The following is a 22,198-nucleotide window of genomic DNA, read 5'->3' as shown; positions in this document are numbered from 1 at the left end:
ATGTGGGTGAGGTATGTAAAAAATATCCAGCACATCTAATTTTATCAAGGTATTGTATGGTGGGAGGATCACTGATGACACTAATCTTGAATAGGTACAATTTTGGGGAAATCATGTGTTATGCACTGAACTGTGCTCCCCCATCCCATATGTTGAAGCTCTAACCCTCAATGTTACAATATTTGAAGATAGGGCCTTTAAGGAGGTAATTAAGGTTTAATGAGGTCATAAGGGTGGGGCCCTAATCCAACGTGATGGTGTCTTTATAAGAAGAGAGACTCCAGGCAACTGCCCAAACAGGGAAAAGGCCACATGAGGACACACAGAGAGGAAAACCATCTCAGGCCAAGGAAAGAGGCCTCAGGAGGACCTGAACCTGCTGACGTCTTGATCTTGGATTTGCAGGTTCCAGAATTGTGAGAAATAAATTTCTATTGTTTAAGCCACCCATTCAGTGGTATTTTATTATGACAGTCCTAGCAAACCAAATACATCATGTAACCTCTCTGTGCCTCTATTAACATTGTTTGTGAAAAAAGGCTATGCACTGCGGGTGGTAATCCTTGTGGGTTTTTCCACCTCTAACTTCAGGTGATTCATCTTGACTATTGTTTTGGGGTTGGATAATGTGTGCCCACCATATCAGTTAAAAGCAATTAAGGTCATTTGGTAGTTACAGGCACATTTTGTGTAAAATCTTTTTTTTTAAACTGGCTTTATTATTTTATCTCTTTTGTTAAGAAGGAGAAAGAGTCTATGATCTGACTTCACTGTATTTTTTCTGGATATCATATCTGTGTATTGAGAGCACACCATATGACAGAAAGCTGCTGTAAATTTAATAATGTATTTTAAAATTTCTTCATCATAGTGAACTCAAATCTGATTCTCTATCCATCAGTCCCAGTTGTATACTCTGATTTTGCTTTTTTGTTGTTAATATCACTTTAAAAATGGGGTCCCCAGAATTTAATCCAATTTTCTAAATGTGGTTGAACCAAGGAAGAGAGGTTGTGGAAAAATCAGCTTTTATTAATTCATCCCAAGATTACATTAGCTTTTTTGGGTAGTCATTCTTCCTGCAGTTAATCAGATATCAATTCCTCAGGAAGTTTTTTTAAGTCTATCTATAGAAACCTATGTGGTACTGTCACCTGGGTTTGTAATAATTTGTTTAATAATCTATTTCCCTCACTTGACTCTAACATGAGGGCAGAGACTATGTTGTTTACCTCCTCATTTTTACTGCATCTTCAGTGTCTAATACAATGTCTGGATCATAGAAAGATTCAGCATACATTTGCTGAATTAAATGACTGATACATTTGTTTTCAAAAATCAAAATGTGAATAAATGGAGTAATTGTTATGCTTCCACATGCATATGGAGCAAGTTTAAGGCTGTTCTGAATCACCTTAATTTCAGTATCAGGTGGAGCACATTCTTGAACACAACTTTGAGCAAATAGCTTGAAGATAGATGCAAGTACATAGGTAGATCTTTAGAAGAATTATTTTATATTGAAGCTGAATATAAAATAAACTTTACCTCAGTGTTGTCCAGAGAAAATATTTGAATAATTCCAATATATATTATTTATGATTTTGTGTGCATGCATGCCCCGGTGGGAGTGGGGGAGAGAGAGAGAGACAGAAAGAGAAAGAGAAAAAGAGAGAGAGAGAGAGAGAGAGAGAGAGAGAGGGAGAAATATGAAGGAAGAGTGTGAAGTGAGGAAAGGCTGAGAAGAGAAATAACAATTTTAATAGGTTAAGATCCTGTAAACACAGGAGGGGCTTAGAATTTAGTGGAAGAGACCAACTGGGAAATGGATAATTATGGTACAGATTATTAGAATAAGGAAACTGCATAGTTTAAAAATGTGATCTGGCTCTTCTTGAGGTAGCCAGGAAAGCTGTCACAGATAAAGTGAAATTTGATTTTATCCTTGAGGAGGAAAGAATCAATGGTCTTTGTGGCAGAGCGGAAGGGAACAAAGCTCCAGCTGACTAATTTGACTTTTCTGTCTTCGTAGCTTTTCCAAAGTTCAATTTTTTATCGAGGTTTTTATCATCACCTTTTCATGACTGAAACCAGCTTCTCTGAGTGGAATATGTCTCTCTCATGTTCTAGAACGACTGAGGTAGCAGCAGCCATGAAGTGACAGTCTCATATACCTTGGGTTTGCCATTAATGAACTGTGTGGTTTTAGGCGAGTCATTTACTCTTTCCAGGCCTAAAAGGTTTAATTAGATAATCTTCCCTGTTCGCTTCCAGTTCCAAGAATTTGTGAGCCTTTAGAAAAAGACATTGGGATTGACATATATACACTAATATGTATAGAATAGATAACTGATAAGAACCAGCTGTATAAAAATAAATAAATAAAATTAAATTAAAAAAGAAAAAGAAATGAAAAAGACATTGGGTCCTCGTATTAAGGGGATTTTTACATTTCAGTGCTGGAAGTTACACTTCCCTGTTCCCCAAGGAGTAAAAGAAACATAGTTTGTGTTAGTATTGCAGCTACTTTGATTTTTTTGTTATTTTTTACAAAGTAAATATTTTAGACACTTCTGATTATGCTAGAGTCAGGGCTAAAGCAGCTCTCGGCTCATTATCTGGTGTTTGTCGCTTATAGGAGTTACTGGCCCTTTAAAAAATAAAGAACAGGGCAAGAGGGCGCGGCCGAGGGACTCAGGTGCCAGCTAATTCGGCTTCTTCCGGAAAAGTCACCCCAAGGCCAGTCGTATGGCATCCTGGGAAATGCAGTTTCTTTTGTGGCCGCACTCCCCTAGTAACTCCTTGCTTTTGAGCATGAGACGGACTACAACCCCCAGAGGACCAAGTGGTAGCAGCGGGGCACTGTACACTTGCCGCGGCTGGGCGGCTAGTTCAAGTTGCCATAGCTGCGAGTCTGGGGAGAGCAGAGTCGGTTGCGTCGCTGCGTCCAGTCAGTTACACCTTCTGGGTCACTGGTGGCCGCGGGAGCCGGGTGGGGCCTCGGCAATGATCCGGCATTAAGGACCTGGGGTCCTCTTCTGTCTCAGGTACGTGCGCCCCACCGTCCCCTCGCTCTTTCTTTACCACTTCCCTATCCTGTCATAGACGTTTTAGGTCCCGCTTCCCCTCGTCCCAGGGGTGGGGACGCCAAAGCCGCCCGGAGATCTGGGGTAAGGCCGTGGATGGGTGGTGTGTGTGCTAAAGTTGGGGGAGACGGCGTGCCTGGCACCCCGACGACCCCCTCCCTCGGCGTGGGTGTCCACAGTCAGGTCCTGGTCAAGTCATGCAGGGAGTTTGAACTTCGTTCTCTTTTTGAGAGCGGCTTGTCCTGCCACTAGGAGCTGTGAAGCTTGAGCTGTCAAGGAGTTTGGCCTCATTCTGGCGTGTACTTGCCTGGCCTGGGATATAGTTGGACGTTTTGTACATGTTTTAGAGTCACAAAAATTTGCTACCCTTGGGAACGCTGTATCAATGACTTGTCTTTCCTATGCCAACATGGGAGTTGCCCCAGTGTCAGCTGTTGAACAGCCCCGTATTTGAGTTATTTCGTAGAAACACCTGACATTGAATTCCAGCTGCATCCTTTGTCGGTTTGATGAAGCTCAGTCACCGCCGCGGACATCTTGTAAAACCGCTTTGTATCCTTGTGCCAAGTGTTACATAGAGTATCTATCTAACACAGGGCCTGGGCCATTGGGAGTGCTCAATATTAGTAATTTATTTTTATTAACTATACAGAATTGTGTTAATAGAAACATAGTGTGAGCCACACTGCAAGGTGAAATTTTCTAGTACTCACACACACTAAACAAGTAAAAAGGAGCTGGTGGAATTTCTTTAAGTAATTGGTTTGGTACAGTAGATCCAAAATGTTTTCATTTCCACCTGTAGTCAGTGTGAAACTTGAGATATTTTACATCCTAAAAAACTTTAAAAAAAGGTGCTAAGTATTGCATCTAGTTTACATTTATAGCACATTAGCCGCATATGGCTAGTGACTATTGTATTGGACAGCACAGATAGAAGATTAAAATTTTGGTAGTTTCATGTTGGCACAGAGAAATTTGGGGGTGTCTGTGACTCACAGAATGAAGGTAGTAGCTGCTTTGTTAAAAGAGTTAAGCATGCATCATACCTGTGTCCTCTCTGCCATTGCATGACCTCTGGGTCAACTTGAACTCTCTTGACTGTATGTTTTGATTAAGAAAATACCTTTTTTCTTGGAGTGGTTGATAGATGTATTCTCAGATATGTTTTTTCTGTGGACAACCAGCAGTTCTGTGGATAATTTTCAATGGATTCTTACTACTTTGAAAGGCGTCACAAAGAACTGAGAGTATTTCTGTACACAGCTCTTAAAACCAAAGGCATTTTACTTTTACTTATTTAATTGCAATACTAAGTGTAGGAAGAGCTGGGCAGTTTATAAAATATTTCCTTTAGGAGTGCTAGCATGTAGTTCATTTACTGGCTTGGAAATACAGTCAGGCCATTAAATTCAGAAGTAACATATTAATTTCGTTACCTGCCTTAGTTTACCCACTGAGAGACATGCTTAGGGATAGTATCTTTGGCTAGACTTGGGCTACAGTTCACACTGCGACATGCTCTAGCCTGCCCAAGGCATGACCAGGTATGGGCGGAAGTCACCAGTGAGGAGTATGCTGGCTGGGCACTTGGGTGTGAAGAATTCCTGTGACTTCAGTGGGTCTTTTGCATGATCCAAGGAACATTTTCTCTGTTCTCTGACTTGATGTGATATATTCTCTGCTGTGTACACAAACTGTACATAGGATGAGCTTATTTTTATCTTGAATTGTTTAAAAAAAATTAAGGTTGTGGGTGTGTTTTACTCCTTGTTTCATTTATCTGTAGGTGGTTTGGGGAAAGTGTAGGGGCAACCAAGATCATCCATTTGACTAGGCCTTTTGCCCTGAACCTCATGAAGAAATGATAGGAGGCATACTTACGTGCCTAAGAAGAGCACTGAGCTCAGAGGACAGCAACACAGAGTTTTGGGGGTGTGCTTTGTAAGTATGCTTCCTCCCTGAGTTTCTGAGATAACATATTTTTGCATATTTATAGTGGAAAAGAATATGGCAACAATAGGCTTGTAAGGAGCAAGAAACCCCTTTCTAACATGCAGTATCACAATTAAATAGGATGGTTGTACATGCAGTGTTACAAAAATTCAGGGGAACGAACTAGATACCTTAATAAAAGCAATAATAATGCACCTGCTTCTATTAGACAAGTATTTGAGAACCTATTTTGTCTCAGGCCCTGTATAGGTACCTTTTACATGTTGTATATAATACATTTATTATCCTTCTGTTTTTTTAGAAATGAGGCAATTGAGGCTCAGATAGGTTATTTGGTTTGCTTGGATTCTGCAGCCAAAAGAGTGGTCTTCATCCCCAGGTCTTCTGACTCTAAATCCCAGTCCTGCCCACTACACAGAGGCCACATTGTGGTCTCTGATTGCCCTCTAATAGGGTTTGATTTGCGGTTAGTATTTTTATATTGTGTACCATATAAGCCACGTTTCTTGTTATTCATCTCTTTAAATGTTCAAAGGCTTCTATTATCTTTCTTAGTTTTTTTTTCAAGATATCAATATAATGGTCTTTATGTTATTATTGAGGTAAGCGGTAACTGTATCTGTGATTTCTATAAGTGTATGTATGCAACATAAATTGTCATTGATAATCAAGAGGATAGTATTAACTCAGGTTTTGCATCATAGATTTAAAATTCGGGACACTTTAGCATTTTCACGTTTCATTTAGATAAAGGGCACTTAAACATGTAGGGAAGACCGATTGGGGTCTTGTAATAACACTTTGTATAAGATAAATGTGTAAAAGGTTCTTAGAATGAAAGAATATTAGAGCTGGAGGGGCCTGTTAGGATAATTTAGTCCAGAAATTTTCAACTGCAGTCTTAACACATTTGGGAGTAATATATAAATAACCTAGAGTAGATTCACTGTAATCCATGTAATAATGTCACTGGGTTGATTCTAATATGAAATGTTTCAATATATTCGTACTATTCTGTAGTGTTTTTCTTTCTTGTAATAATGTACATATAAAATTTTACCTTGTCTCTTTTAACTGCTACATAGTATCCCAAATGCCTAGATACATTTAATGTATCCCTTATCAGTGGATTTGTGGTTTTTTTTTTTTACTACTATAAATAATTCTGCCATGAAGCTCTTTTACCGACATCTACATCTAAGGGTATACATACATCTTATACATACATCTCCTTTTGTTTTTCTTAGGGATATAGTTATAGAAGTAGAATCTCTGGGTCAAAACATGTGCATATTACTTATTTTTACTTGCCAGATTGTTCTTTAGAAAAGCTATCCTAGTTAATATTCTTACAGCAAGGTGTGCCCTTGGTGGTGAGAACTTTTTTTCACAGGTACAAAACAGATAAAAAGGAATATCATTACTTTAATTTGCAATTCTTCAATTAGTGAAATAGAATATATTACATGTATTCTGTGAATTGCCTGTTTATCCTGTGGACCTTTTACTACTGGAATGTTCTTTTTTCTATTTTTTTAAAGAGATGATAAATTCTTTGGTTTTCATATAATCCAAATATTTTTCTGAGTTTTTACTTTAGTTCTTCAACCTTGTTTCTGGTGTCTTATTAATAATTATGAATGATCCTAAGAGGCTTATCAGGTCTTTATCAGATATTTAGCACCTCCCTGAAATTCATATAACCCTTGATATATATCTGTACAATAGTGGTACTTGGATTGTTTGGGAGATGGGAGTATTTGTGGTTACATGAATCCATTTAGCTGATGAACATTTAAAATCTACTTTATGAACAGTGTTTGCCATGAAACAGGTACTCATGAATGAATGAGCTCATAGATGAACGAATAGATGAATTAAGGCTAAGCCTGAACTAGGCTTTTAGTGAAGACAGACTTCTTGGAAGAAGTGAACTCTGATTATTTACAAAGAAAGAGGGACTTCCCTGGTGGCACAGTGGTTAAGAATCGGCCTGCCAATGCAGGGGACACAGGTTCGAGTCCTAGTCCGGGAAGATCCTGCATGCCGCAGAGCAACTAAGTCCGTGCGCCACAACTAGTGAGCCTGTGTTCTAGAGCCCGCGAGCCAAAACGACTGAGCCCGCGTGCCTAGAGCCCGTGCTCCACCACCGCAATGAGATGGCTGCGCACTGCAAGGAAGAGTAGCCCCCACTCGCCGCAACTAGAGAAAGCCCGCGTGCAGCAACAAAGACCCAATGCAGCTGAAAATAAATACATAAATTTATTTAAAAAAAGTTAAATTAAAAAAAGAAGAGATAATTTTATAGATTGTAGGAAGAAGGAAAAAGCTCGATGGCGGGAGAGTGAAGGCTTTAAAATGGCAAAAACGGGTTAGCTTATGAGTGGTAATTGGTACATTAAAACAGTACTGAGAATGGACACAGATAGTAAAGAGCCTAGGTAATTTGGAGTGTGTAGAGCTTTATAGTACCAATAAATAATAATTGAGGAATGTAGGTAGCTGCAAATAGCAATGAGAAAGTGATTTGCAATAATTCAAGCAGACCTAGGTTTGATTCAGTTATAAGTTTTAACACATTCAAATGAATTTGAAATGATTATCCTTGTTTACTCTAAAGACATATCAAGTATTCATATTTATACCGTTTTGCAGTTCAATCCATATTGTCTGAGGACTTAAGATAATTAATCTAGGCTATTTACTGCAAAAATTATTTCATCCAACAATTATTTAATTAGAATCACCAATTGCAAAGTCCTGTACTTTGAAATTTGTCTCTGGATTAATCAGACAGTGTAATAAGGAGAAGTTAATTGTAAATTCATTAAAAAATATTCCAGCTACACACCAGGCGCTATGGTTGGTGTTGAAATACAGCCATGAACAAAGTAAATGGAGTCTATGATGAGATTTAGAGACTAGAAGGGAGACAGACAAGTAAACAGCCAGTTAGCTATGTCTGGGCTGTGAGGAGTTGGTGTCCAAGGTGGGCTCTTGGCCCAGGGTTAAGGTGGGGGCAGTGAAGGAAGGCTTTCTAGAGGAAGTTTCCTCTGAACTGAGACTTGAAGGACAAGTAAGAGTTAGCCAAAGGAAAAGGAGTGAAAAGAATGTTCTAGGTGGTGAATCCAGCATAGGTATAATGGTGAGATGAGCATAACATATTTGAGAAATTGAAAAAGATTCTGTGGCAGGAATAATTACATACTATGGACATGTTTAATTATTTTCTTGCTATAAGTAGAGAACTATAAGTATGCAGACAGAGAAAAGATCACTTCTGGCTGGAGATGGAAGGCTTCGCTGAGATTGTATTATTTGACCTTTACCTGGAAAGATGGGTGGAATTTATATAGGTGGCAATGGTCGACAGCAGACGGCATTTCAGTCAGACCTAATGGCATTAGTGAGGGATGAAAGTGGTAGGAGAATAGCTGGTATAATAGCTAAATGTAGGCCTTATATTTTCTATGATTCTTTCGTTAAGAGAAGGGTGGCTTGATTAGGGTCTTGAATTCCTGATTCAAGAACCTAGACTCAATCACATGGGCAGTGGAGTGTCAGTGAAGGTTGGAATGGATAGAAAAAGACTCAGAGAAACCATTATAGTGGCTAGTAATGAGTTAAGAAAAGTCCTGAATTATGAATGGCGCTGGTGGTAATGAGAAGGGATACATACATGGTTAGGAATCTGGGCCTTGAAGAAAGGCTCACGACTCGGCTCTGCTATTGGAAGCTGTGTAACCTTGGGTACCTCACCTAGCTTCTTTAAGCCTCTTATCTACATATCATGATGACAATGGTACTTACTTTGTAGGCTTATTGTCATAGAGCAAGCTGTGATGTTAGAGCATTAGCTATTCAGCATTATTATTTCAACTTTTGTTTTTTGAAAGTTTTTAAAATTGAGGTTCTTAAGTGGAGTTTACATCCATGTACTTGCAGTAATTCAGTGTTTCAGTGTAACTGGTTTTATATGATATTGAGCTGTATTTTATTATAGTTGGATTCCTTTCTAATTCTATATCTTTAAAATTTTTATGTATACATTTAAAAATATTAAAGGAAACAGTTCATGGTACAAAATATGCCAATCACCTTTTAAAAAAAATTAGAAGTTTTTGTTATATCTTGGAAAGAATATATACATCATTCTTTTTACCCACTTTAAAAATTAAGAATAAAAAATACCAAACTCTTGAGTAATCATATTTCTAAGTACAGTAAAAAAGTGTTCCAGTTCATTATTATAGAAGAATTAAAGGGAGATCTAAAGATATAAAGTAAAAGAAGAGTGGGGGAAGAAAGAAATATGGGGTTTGAGAAAGAGTGGAGGAAAAATATTCATAATACTTTTTTTTTTAAGTTTAAGGCTTTAGGAGATGATTTCTGGAAAAAAAAAAGGGAATGCTTTTCGGCTTGAAAGAGGTTGTAAATATTCCTAATATGAGACAGGATTATTTAAAACTCATCTTAAAATAGCTGTAGAAAATTGGATGTATAGCAGATTTACATAGTATTAATACTTTATTATCTTATACTGTATTCATTATATAAACCTTTAGTTCTGAGTAAATGGGTACATATGGAATAGTTTGGCCTTAAATGCATTGGTTGTGTGTGTATAGTGGGGGGAATGGATCGTAAGAAATATGGTAGGGAAAGACAAAAGAACCCCCAGACATTTCAGTGATTGGACAATGTATTTGGAATTTACACAGTTCTTTTGCATCTAAGAATGCTGTGGAAAAGGCACTGGCTTAGAGACACAAGATCTAGGTTCCAGTTCTGTTACTGTAACTTTATCAAAGCAATCCTGGATAAGTATTTTACTTAAAACTTTGTTTTCCTTTAGCAACAAAAGTAAAGGGTTGTAATTATACCAACTTTATAGGATTCAGGTGGAGATCAAAAGAGAAAATGCTAATGAAAATTCTTTGTAAGCTATAAAGCAATATGCAAATTTAAGGTATAAATAGCAATAAGAAATATTTCCCTTTCTTAAAATTTTTAATGTTGTTTTGTTCACTAGGAAAGTCAAGAGGAGATTCTGTTTCTACTTGAAAAACTAATAGGAAGAAAACAAATAAGCTTTATAATACACTTAAGAAATAGTATGTTTCTTTTCTTTTTTTTTTTGCAGTATGCGGGCCTCTCACTGTTGTGGCCTCTCCCGTTGTGGAGCACAGGCTCCTGACGCGCAGGCTCAGTGGCCATGGCTCACGGGCCCAGCCGCTCAGCGGCATGTGGGATCTTCCCAGACCGGGGCACGAACCCGTGTCCCCTGCATCGGCAGGCGGACTCTCGACCACTGCACCACCAGGGAAGCCCGTATGTTTCTTCTGAAAACCTTAACGTTACAGGGAACAAATAAATAGCTCCAACTGATATTTATGATTACTTTCTCAAAAATTGGTGGCCTGTCACTTGTTATATCAATTGTTAATGCTTATTTTGTGCATCCTAGTATGAACCTGTCCTTTTTTGCTTCTACGGTTAGAAGAGGCTGAAACCAACCTGTTTTCTCAAGGAGAGCAGGCTCGAGAGGAAACGTCAGGAAATTAACCATCTTCTGAACCAAATCAAATGACTTACTAGTAACCTATATATATCAGTTGGCCTTTTCTGCATAATAAATAAAACCTTGCCGGTATACAACAGTACACTTTGTCTGCTTATCTTGGCTAGACTCATTTGTTTGAGCTCAGCTGTCTGGTCTGCTGATCAAAGCTGGAAGCCACTGGGGCAACCACGTTTCCCACACCTTCTGGTGGGATAGCGTGGGCATGTCCTCATGGTGATGGAAGAGTTGTGGGGGAGTAGGTTCCAGTGCGTAATCCCATTTCAAGCATCTGCTTGTGCCATGTCAGCGAAAATCCAATTGGCCAAAGTAGGTCAAATAGCTGAGCTCAGAGACAGGGGGTAACTCTACCTATGGTGGGAGGGCAGTGCATCTTGGGAGGGGTGAAGAATTGGAGCCAGATTATGCAAGGTACAACACTGTTCTGCATTTAATTTCTTCTATATACAATAGTGTGAAAACATTCTAAGTAGTTTGCTGAAAATCAAGTCCTTATGCTCAATGCTTGTATCTTGTTCTGGTTTTACAGTGTATAGGCATGGCTAATATCGAAGCTGTATTACTCAATATTTCCCTTCTGGTCTGTAGAGGAAAGCATTATCTTTCGAGCATTTAACCTTGATTATTCTTCACAGTTGAATTGCTCATTTTTAACTGGAGAATGAGGCTGATAAACTTCCTTTGTCTTGGTTCTTTATCCAAAATAGGGTTACAAACTCAACTGCTAATTGGGTAACACACTGCTGAAGCAGGCCCAGTGGGTACTGCAAAGGGCAAAGGGCAAGAGGAAGGTACATGACAAACTCCAGGGCAGCCACTATTTACGTCTGTGTTGCCATGGGAAAATTCATCCCCAGTGTTGCCAGATCTTTGGATTTTTCTAGAAAAACTGGAAATTAGATTTTTTATGTGAAGTCTCTTTGTTTTCAAATTAAGGTTTTAAGGTAACACAATGAGTGTTATTTAAAAATACATATTGGTTGGCTGGATTTGGTCTATAGTTCTCCACTTTTCATCCTCTGATTTAAACAGAATGGTGTTAGAAACTCGGGGATCCTAGCTCTGTCTTTGCCCAGGCTTATCTCTTGCCCAATCTGGAACAGTTTGGACAATTATTAGGGGTTGGCTGCACCCCTAGAGGGCTGCATTATTGTCTGCTGTTTCGGGAATAGTGTAGTTTTAATTTATTTTTTATCTGTCAGCAAATAGAGTACAATTCTAGGGCTTAACTACAAGTAAGAAATCCATCTTCTGTTTGTTAGCATCCATTTCTGCTTTTTTTTTTCTCTTGGGTTTTTGTTTATTGTTTTTTATCTTGACATGTTTTAATTTAATTTTTTAAACTGCCTCATTTATTTTAGAAGTATGTGTAGGTGTAAGAGTCTAAAATATCTGTGAGACAGGGAAAGAGTTGTTAAGTAACTTTATTTTCTTTTAAAACTGCACTAATTTTTAACAACTGGCAGATATATAATCAAGCAGCTACTAGTTTTATCTCCATGTCTGAGTAAACAGTCATTTTGTATGCCACATAGCCTTTTCCAGAAATGCCCCTGCCCCCTGCTTGATGGGTCCTGGTCCATGTGACTCTGCCCTCTTAACTCCAGCAAGGGGAGCAAAATGGAGCCCGGGGCCTGAGTCCTCCTGGCATCATCCATGGAGTAGAGGTATGTGTGTGTGGGAGAGATAGAGGGAGGGAGGGAGGGAGGAAGGAGGAGAGACGAAGAGAGGAAATGGATGGCAACAACAGGAATAAGTGGAACATACAATAAAAAATCAAATCTAGTGTATTTGGAATATTAGTATATGTATGTTAGTATACATATATACTTAATTCTGTAAATCAGAAGGTCTCAACTGGGAATGATTTTACTCACCCACCCCATTCCTGCCCCAGGGGCTATTTAGGAATATCCAGAGACAGTTTTAAAGCCATGCCCTGGTGGAAGGATGGGAGAGCTCTGCTTATTTGTCTCTTCTCTAGTTCCTCTGAGACAGATGGTTTTTAACTGAATCTCATTTCTTTGTCTCATCCATCTGTCAAACTTCTTCTCATCCTTCCAGATGGGTGGAAAGATCCTAACCTGACTCCCCTGGCATTTTGTCATGTTACTTAGTTCACCATATATAGAACTTTTACAAGTCTTTCTCTCCCATCATGGACTGTGACTTATTTACTTTCATCTTTCATTTTTGATGTAGTGACGATTCAGTAAATGACGAATGCATGAATCTTTTGTACCTCTTTGATTCTGTTCCTGTGGCTTATATTATCTCCTGGCTTAACTGAGAACTAGCTACTGGACTGGACAGTTTACTTGGATTTTTTTTTGTGAGGAGACTAGTAGTCCTCATTATGTTTAATTTTATTCCCCAACAAAAGATGATAAATTCAAATTGTAACATTACAATAAAACATTTAATTATTCAGGAGCAGGGCAAGACACATTATAATTAGCTCCCTCTTATGCGTCCTCGTATAGGTGGTAATAGATGCTGTTGAGTAGCCCAAGCAGTCTTAAGCTAAAGATTTGGCATGAGATCTCAACCACTCTGTCACCTTGGAAAATGTCCCCGCCACATGGAGCTGGCCTTGGGTTGTGGGCAGTTGATGACTTGACGTTTGGTGTTCTTGATTCACTCTCAGTCCAGCGGATCTCCTCTGAGTGCCAGGTGTGTTAGAGTTCTGGGCCTTGTGGTGTCAACAGTGAATACGTAGAGTAAATGCCTCCCCTCATAGAACTTACATGAGGACTGGAACAAAATCCTCACTTCTCTCAGCCTTGAAGCTCTCCATGTGCTGTCCCTAGCCTGCTTCTCAGACTTCATCCCATGCCACCTTACTCCTTGCTCTCTGTGCTCCTGCCTTTTGCTGTTTCTCAAACCTGCCAAACTCCTTCCTACTTCATGTGCTCTGCATTTGCTCTTCCGCCTGTCTAGAATTCGATTCCCCCCAGATGTCCGTGTGACTGGTTCCTTCTCATCATTAAGTTCTCTGATTATGAGACCCCTGTCCTGACCACTTTTCTCTAAAAAAGCTCTCCCAATCCCAGTTACTCTTAAATATTCTATTTTCAATTTTAGTTTTACTGGAGTATAGTTGATTTACAATGTTGTGTTAGTTTCCGGTGTACAGCAAAGTGAGCCAGTTATACGTATACATATATTCATTCTTTTTAAGATTCTCATATAGGTTATCACAGAATATTGAGTCAAGTTCCCTGTGCTATACAGTAGGTCCTTGTTGGTTATCTGTCTTATATATAGTTGTGTGTGTGTGTGTGTGTGTGTGTGTGTGTGTGTGTTCATCCCAAGCTCCTGACTTATCCCTCCCTGCCATGTTTCCCCTTTGGTAACCATAAGTTTGTTTTTGATATCTGTAAGTCTGTTTCTGTTTTGTAAATAAGGTCATTTGTATCTTTTTTAAAAAAATTTGATGCCACATATGAGTGATATCATATATTTGTCTTTCTCTGTCTGACTTACTTCACCTAGTATGATAATCTCTAGGTCCATCCACATTGCTGAAAATGGCATTATTTCATTCTTTTTTATGGCTGAGTAAAATTCCATTGTATATATGTACCACATCTTCTTTATCCATTCCTCTGGTGATGGACATTTCAGTTGCTTCCATGTCTTGGCTTTTGTAAATAGTGCTGCAGTGAACATTGGGATGCATGTATTCTTTTGGATTATGGTTTTCTTTGGATATGCCCAGAAATGGGATTGCTTGATCATAGGTAGTTCTATTTTTAGTTTTTTAAGGAACCTCCATACTGTTCTCCATAGCGGTTGTGCCAATTTACATTCCCACCAACAGTGCAAGAGGGTCCCCTTTTCTCCACATCGTCTCCAGCATTTGTTGTTTGTAGACTTTTTGATGATAGCCATCCTGACCTGTGTGAGGTGATACCTAATTGTCATTTTGATTTGCATTTCTCTGATAATTAGTGATGTTGAGCATCTTTTTTGTGTGCTTTTTGGCCCTCTGTATGTCTTCGTTGGAGAAATGTCTATTTAGATCTTCTGCCCATTTTTTAATTGGGTTGTTTGTTTTTTTGACATAGAGCTGCGTGAGCCGTTTGTATATTTTGGAGATTAACCCCTTGTTGGTCTCTTTGTTTGAAAATATTTTCTCCTATTCTGTGGGCTGTCTTTTCATTTTGTTTATGCTTTCTTTTGCTGTGTAGATGCTTTTAAGTTTAATTAGGCCCCATTTGTCTATTTTTGTTTTTATTTTCGTTACCCTAGGACAGCAGTCCCAACCTTTTTGGCACCAGGGACTGGTTTCATGGAAGACAATTTTTCTATGGACCAGGGCAGGGGGGATGGTTTCAGGATGATTCAAGCTCATTACATTAATTTGCACTTTATTTCTATTATTATTACATTGTAATATATAATGAAATAATTATACAACTCACCATAATGCAGAATCAGTGGGAGCCCTGAGCTTGTCTTCACTTGCCACTCACTGATAGGGTTTTGATATGAGTCTGCAAACAATTGATTTGTTATGGCCTCCATGCAGTCAAACCTCTCTGCTAACGATAATCTGTATTTGCAGCTGTTCCCCAGTGCTAGCATCACTGCCTCAGCTCCACCTCAGATCATCAGGCATTAGATTTTCATAAGGAGTGTGCAATCTAGATCCCACACATGCGCAGTTCACAGTAGGGTTCACGCTCCTATGAGAATCTAATGCTGCTGCTGATCTGACAGGAGGCGGAGCTCAGGCGGTAATGTGAGCGATGGGGAGTGGCCGTAAATACAGACGAAGCTTTGCTCACTCACCCAACGTTCACCTTCTGCTGTGTGGCCTGGTTCCTAACAGGCCATGGACTGTCTGGGGGTTGGGGACCCCTGCTCTAGGATGTCGATCAAAAAAGATATTGCTGCGATTTATGTCAAAGAGTGGTCTGCCTATGTTTTCCTCTAAGAGTTCTGTAGTGTCCAGCCTTACATTTAGGTCTTTGATCCATTTTGAGTTTATTTTTTTGTATGGTGTTAGAGAATGTTCTAATTTCATTCTTTTATGTGTAGCTGTCTAGTTTTCCCAGCACCACTTATTGAAGAGAATGTCTTTCCTCCATTGTATATTCTTGCCTCCTTGGTTGTAGATTAATTGACCATTGGTGTGTGAGTTTATTTCTGGACTTTCTGTCCTGTTCCATTGATTTGTATTTCTGTTTTTGTGCCGGTACCATACTGTTTTGATTACTGTAGCTTTATAGTATTGTCTGAAGCCAGGGAGTTGGATTCCTCCAGCTCCATTTTTCTTTCTCAGGATAGCTTTGGTTATTTGGGGTCTTTTGTGTCTCCATATAAATTAAAAAATTTTTTGTTCTAGTTCTGTGAAAAATGCCATTGGTAATTTGATAGGGATTGTATTGAATCTGTAGATTGCCTTGGGTAGTATAGTCATTTTGACAGTATTGATTCTTCCAATCTAAGTTTGATCTTATATGAATTTACCAAAAGGGTTTGAGGAGATTAAGTTACAGAGGAGGACTGACATAAAGAAGACAGATACAGGTGATAATTGTTTGTACATGGTAATTTCTGCTGGTTTGTTAACTTTTTCTCTTGAAGGATGAGGCAATCACACGTCCTACAGCCATTGAAACAGTGAGAAATGTATTAAAAATTTTGAACTTGGTTAGTGATTAGGCTTAAAATACACTCCCTAGCTCCCCTGACCTCCTTTAAATATCAGCATCATTACCTTGAATATGTTCTTTGAGGACAGCTGCCTTGGACAGGGACGTTTGAGGCACTTGGAGGCCGCAGAGGCAATCACCTCTTTAACATGCACTAGTCAGCCTTTGTGACACATCACCCCTGATGCTGGTTGCTTATCTTTTATGGAACAGCTTGCAAATCCTAATTGTTTTAAACTGGCTCTGAGGAAAAGAGGCTTGAGAATCAATAAATTACAGCTCTCATACATACAAATGTGCATCATTATAATGAAGACAATCTGATGGCTCTTTAGGTCAAATAAAAAAAGAGGTGGACTTGAAAGTTTGTAAAGACTCACTGCAAGTTCTCTTATTAAAGGGTTGAAATTACAGGGCTGAATTCAGTTTTCTTCTCTTGCAGTGTTCAGGTTTGCATATGGGCATTTGTTTTTGATGGATAGATCCTCAGTGGGAGAGAATTGATGAAGGGTTCATTACTTGCTCTGGTGGCCGTATGTCTTCGTTATAAGGTTCATTAAGGCAGAAACAACAATATTTTTGCCTTTAAATACTGATGTGTTGGGAGCAGCTAAATAAACTATTCTAAGAATTGTACCATCTGTTTTCAGACCCAGAGCTTTCTCTAAGTCTCTGGAGACTTTCACCCAAGGTCACCCATCTTAGTCCTCTCCAGAGTCTTGGAAGAAGCTCAGCATCTGAAAAGCAGACAATGTAAATAGTACTGCTTTCCCATCAATGGTAAATTTTGTTGTACCAGTAGGTGGTAGTAAGCTGCAGAGAGTATTTACTGCTTTTTCTCCAGTTAAAGGAAATGCCTTTCTCACATTTAACCAGGATTTAGGTGATTCAGTTTCTTTAAATTGTTCTTTAAGAGTTCTTTAATCATTCTTCAAATTTAGCAATTCTTTTCTTTTGTCAACAAACATCATGCTGAAATTTCTTGTGGTAATAAGAATGCATTTCTAATCCAACTGAACTTTTTTCTTTTAACTCTTTAAAAATAATGATGAAGATTTTTCTTGAGCATACTAGGTGTTTTTCTACTAGTCTTAATAATTCTTCTTTGGAATTCAAATTGTAGTAATGATTAAATATCATTCATGAACCACTTTAAATTTGTTTTCCAAAGCAGAATTTGATTGCATAAGCCATGCCAGTACACATTAATATATTTTCACATAGTCCTTCAATTTTTAAGTTCATTCCAGTATTTAGGATGTTTAAGAGAATCATTTTTTGAATCTAATGACTGTCGTTCAACAAAATTGCAAAGAAAGAATCATACATAATTAAAAAAAATCATTCTTTTAGCTCACAAACTCATGATAAATGGTTTCTTTGGCCAGCCAGTACTCTTCAGTATGAAACATTAGAGATTGGCATTGAAATCCTAATTCTTTAGCTCATTGATGAGAACTGGTGACATGACCCTACCTAGATTGATGTTAGGAGACTAGGAAGAATGGTCAGGTAAGTTGCCAGGAAGGAAAAGGAAACAGCTGCTAGGAAAAAGGGGGTTCTGAATGTATAGCTTTTATTTAAACACATTTTCCAGGTTGTCAACTTGTTATTAATCTGCTGTCTCTGAAGGGGATCTTTATATTGTTTTTCTTTCTTTTAACTATATATTTTTCTTTCTGATTATTCAATCATTGTAGAAAATTCAGGAAGGATAGGAATGTTTAAAAAATAGAAATCGACTGTAAACTCTACATGGTAAATACATATACTTTTATTTTCTTCCTCTTTTGTCATTGTCCTTTCCTGCTCCTCTAAATTGGTATATGGGTAATTTGCATTCACATACAGACATCATATAATGTTTATTACAAAATTGGGATTCATACTTTTATCCCTTGCATTGCTGTTTAATGTCTCCAGAAACAGGGTTTTAATGTCTGTGTACTGTTCTACTACCTGTATGTACTGTGTTTTAACCATTCTCTTATAATTTGAAATATAAGTTGTTTTTATTTTCCCTGTACTATCACTTCTCAGTAAATATCCTTATATATAAATTTCTGTATGTATTTCAGATGATTTTGTTAGGGGAAATTTTGGAAGTGTAGTTGGTAGGTTAAATGTACAAACTGCTGACATAACAGACAACTTATATCAACTTACACGTATCCAGTAGGAGAGGTTAGGAGTGTTCCTTCCCCTACAACCTGGCTAACATAGACATAATTATTTAAAGGAAAACAAGTTAATGGGCTAGAAAAGCATCTCACTGATAATTTATATTTCTTAGGTTTTAGATAGAACAGTTTTGCATGGCCATGCATATTTGTTTTTTTTATGTTACTGCTCAGTATGCTTTTATCAACATGGAATGAATCTAATACTTTGGGCACAATTTCACTGGGGGGAAGATTTTCAGAGGCCTGAAAATCTTATTTTCATTAATGCCACTGATATTAGGGTAAACAGTACTTTTTTAAAATTAATTTTTTACTTGTAGTATAAAATAGTACATTCTTAATGGTCAGTGAAGAGTGTATAATTGGCGCTTACTGTTTTGTGCTTCTCTTCTTAGTTATCTTAAGGAGCTCTTGGGAACTATCTTCATGGGCCAACTCTAGTGGCCAATCCTTTCTCATTTGTTTCTCTTTTCCTCCATCAACTCCATGTCTGGGGAGTGGAGGTGTTGGCTGACTGGCATCTTTTGGTAAGATTGGACCTCTGCCACCATATCTGCCTTCTGCTTTGTGACGTTTAGGGTCAGGTGCTCTCTCTGTTACCTATGAGAGACGTGTTTGACCTTTTGAATTGTCAGTAATAGTTTTAGAAAGTGCTAAGTTTTTATCAACAGTAAAATACTAATCTAATTTCTATTTTTTATTATAATCAGATTCTTTAATGTCTTTAAAGTCCTTCAACCCTTATGACACGTAATTGAAGTCCTTTCATATGCTATAAAAGTGAATGTTTCATAAGCTATTAAAAAAAACATGCAAAATTCTCAGATATATCTCACCTTAAAATCTTGATATTTCTACAGGAGTTCCATCAGATGCAGGAGTTTGAAAATCTTTTATTGCTCAAAGTAATTGAAATTAAAAGCTGAAGACTTTTGTGTGAAATAGTGAAATTCATTCTGGAAAGTGTGATTTTTTTCTTATTAAAAGTATGTAATCCTTAATAGGGGTGAGAGGTTTTTCTTTTTTAATGTGACAATTACAAATAATTTAGTTAATGCTGTTGTTAATTTTGTGTAATGCTGCTAAGATTTTCTGTTTTAAATTCATATATCCCATGTCTTTATTTGTTAATATTTATCAACTGATTATAATGTGTTTTCCATTAAGAAAGACTGCAAGGTACATATACCTGCGGTAAAAGTATAGAAGTGTGGTGTGGAAAGTTAAACACAAAATCATTCTGGTAGTTATCCCAGGGGAGGTGGGGCAGGAGTAGTACTGGGTGGAGGGTAGTGTGAGAGGGTACTAAGACTTTATTTATAGCGTTCTAAATATTTTATTAAAAATATTAGAAGCACACGTGTCAGAATGGGAAATAACAATATTAAGAATATATTCTTTAAAATAATAGGGAAATAAGGTGATAGAAATAGAATAAATAAGACAGAAATAGAAAAGAATAATAATAACATTCTAGGTAGTAGATACATGCATGCTTGTTATATTAGTCTCTACTATTTTATATTTTAAATATTTTCTCAAATTTTAAAAAATAACCATAAAATTTTCAGTTATCACTGTTTGTAGTCAAATTGAAACTCAGACTGTCTGCTCATTAGATGAGTCTGATACACCATTTATATCCATTGAAGTTGTGTGTAGATAACTGATTATTATTAAAAGTTTGGTACTCAAAAAAATCAGGTTGTCTCATAGATGGTTATCTTGTTTCCTGCTCTCACCAGTAGCCATTATAGTTAACATCTGGTTTCCAATGTTACCTTTTTATTCTGCGTGGTATCCTAACTCCAATTTAGTTTCCAGAATTTTGACTTATTAAAATGATATTCATTATACTTTTAGATACAAAACTTTGACAGATCCAGGCATAATTATTATTTTCCATTATACAAGAAGTAGAAGGAACAGGAAATAAAAACCCCTTTACTCTGAGGCCAATGATTTGATTTGTTTTTAAGGCTCTTTATTATATGCAGCATAGATATGTCACTTAGTTTTTTTCCTGGTGCCTAATACAGATTTCATATTGCTACTTGATTCCCAGCCTCCCTCATTTTGATATTTTTATGCTTAAATGAAATGAGAGGGGGTTGAAGAGGCTGTAGACAACGTGTGAACCATGGCCTGCTGCTGCCTGTAATGATTTTTACTAACTGTTAAGATTGTTCGTAAGTAGTGTTTAGGGGACAGCAGAGCAAAGTAGAATGAAAAGAATACTGAAGGTAGAGAAGCCTGGCTGAATCCTGGGTCTGCATCCTTGGTCTGCTACTTAAAATCATTATATGGTATTGGACTTGTTACTTAACAGCTCCCCCTCAGCATCCTCGATAGATTAGGGGTTAACTGCCCATTTTAATAAGTTATTATGAGAATTAAGTTGGATTGTGTGAGCATCTATATAGTACTTAGCGTTGTAGCAGGCTCTCAGAAAATGTTGATTTTTCCTGTTTTCACTAATGGAAAATGTTGGAAAGTACATTTACATAGAGCAAACGATTTTAGGTCATGTGGCATACATAGATTTATGGGTGTGCTCACATGAGTGCGCACAGGTGTGCAGACACACACACACACACACACACACACACACACACACACACACACACACCCGTGATTTCCTAAGTATAAAGGTGAACTTTACATTTAAGATTTCTTCTTAAGTTTATTCTTTCGGATTTAAACAGTTGTGATCCTCCAAAATCATAGCCAACAGTTGCTTCAGCCTGTTTCTTGTTCATGTTTTTTGACGTTAGAGAGCTACATCGTGGGCACTGTACCTTTGTACTTCTAGACAGGGGAAGGGGGCGAGAACCAGAGAAGAGAGGTGAGGAAGGAAGTTGAGAGACCTGGGCAGAGGAGAGGCTCGAGTGTGACAGGTGTTTGCTAGCCCTGTCTCAGCCAGTTTGAAGAAGTTGGATGTTCCGTTGACTCTTTTCCTGGTGCTACAAGGACAGACTGTATTTCACTTTGAAAAACCTAAACTCACAGCAAGCTTCCTTGCTTATCTTTTTATTTAGTTTTATTTTATTTAATATTTTAAAAACATGACTACTTTCATTAAATGCTCGAGAATCTATACATATTTAGCAAATTCCCTTTATCTTGGCTTTAGATGTATGGTCATGTACTTCCCAGATGCATTCAGAATAAAGATCTAAAAATTTCAGAATATTCTTGATTATTAAAGAGAGGTTTCATCATACTGTATTTCAAAGGCCAGAAAACTGGCCATATAGATTTTAGGAAGATTATAACAATTAATGTTAAAATAAAGATTATGTTAACCTTCTATTAAGCAGAAAATGAAATTATTGGAATACTCAAACTTTCACTTTTGATAATTGAATTTTCTCTGATGCTTCTTTGTTACAAATATATTTCATTTCTTCAATTTCTATAAAAGGTATTCTGAAACTTTTGAGATCGTCTTGCATGAAATAATTTTCTTTTGCATTAGATTGAAAATCGAGGTAAGGATGGGAGGAAAGCATATTTAGAGACTTTTCTACTGATGACATTATATTCAGGATGTTTGGCTTTCTGTTTTGGTGGAGATGTTGAAGATTCCATCTTCTCACACACTTGTTATTGTAGAGTTTGTACCTCTACTACTGCATTTGTTCAATTCTACTATATTTTAAATTAAGGTGTATGAGAGTGTTCACTGTACAGTGAATGGAATTCTTTTATTTTAGGTCATTCTCTGTG

The 22,198-nt window shown here is 37.6% G+C and overlaps 1 protein-coding gene across 2 annotated transcripts in view; it reads left to right on the top strand.

The window, feature by feature from the left end:
* Positions 1-2,762: 2,762 nt before the first annotated feature.
* CEP128 (centrosomal protein 128) overlaps positions 2,763-22,198 on the top strand; it is a 453,164-nt gene continuing 433,728 nt past the window's right edge. For both annotated transcript variants that reach the window (XM_033416425.2, XM_004262299.3), the window contains exons 1-2: positions 2,763-3,047; positions 4,876-5,030. The gene's annotated coding sequence lies outside the window, so the exon portion shown is untranslated. The remainder of the gene's footprint in view (positions 3,048-4,875; positions 5,031-22,198) is intronic.

The sequence above is a fragment of the Orcinus orca genome, chromosome 2 (assembly GCF_937001465.1).
Source record: "Orcinus orca chromosome 2, mOrcOrc1.1, whole genome shotgun sequence".
NCBI classification, from domain to species: Eukaryota; Metazoa; Chordata; class Mammalia; order Artiodactyla; family Delphinidae; genus Orcinus; species Orcinus orca.
This window is presented reverse-complemented; position numbering and strand designations above follow the sequence as displayed.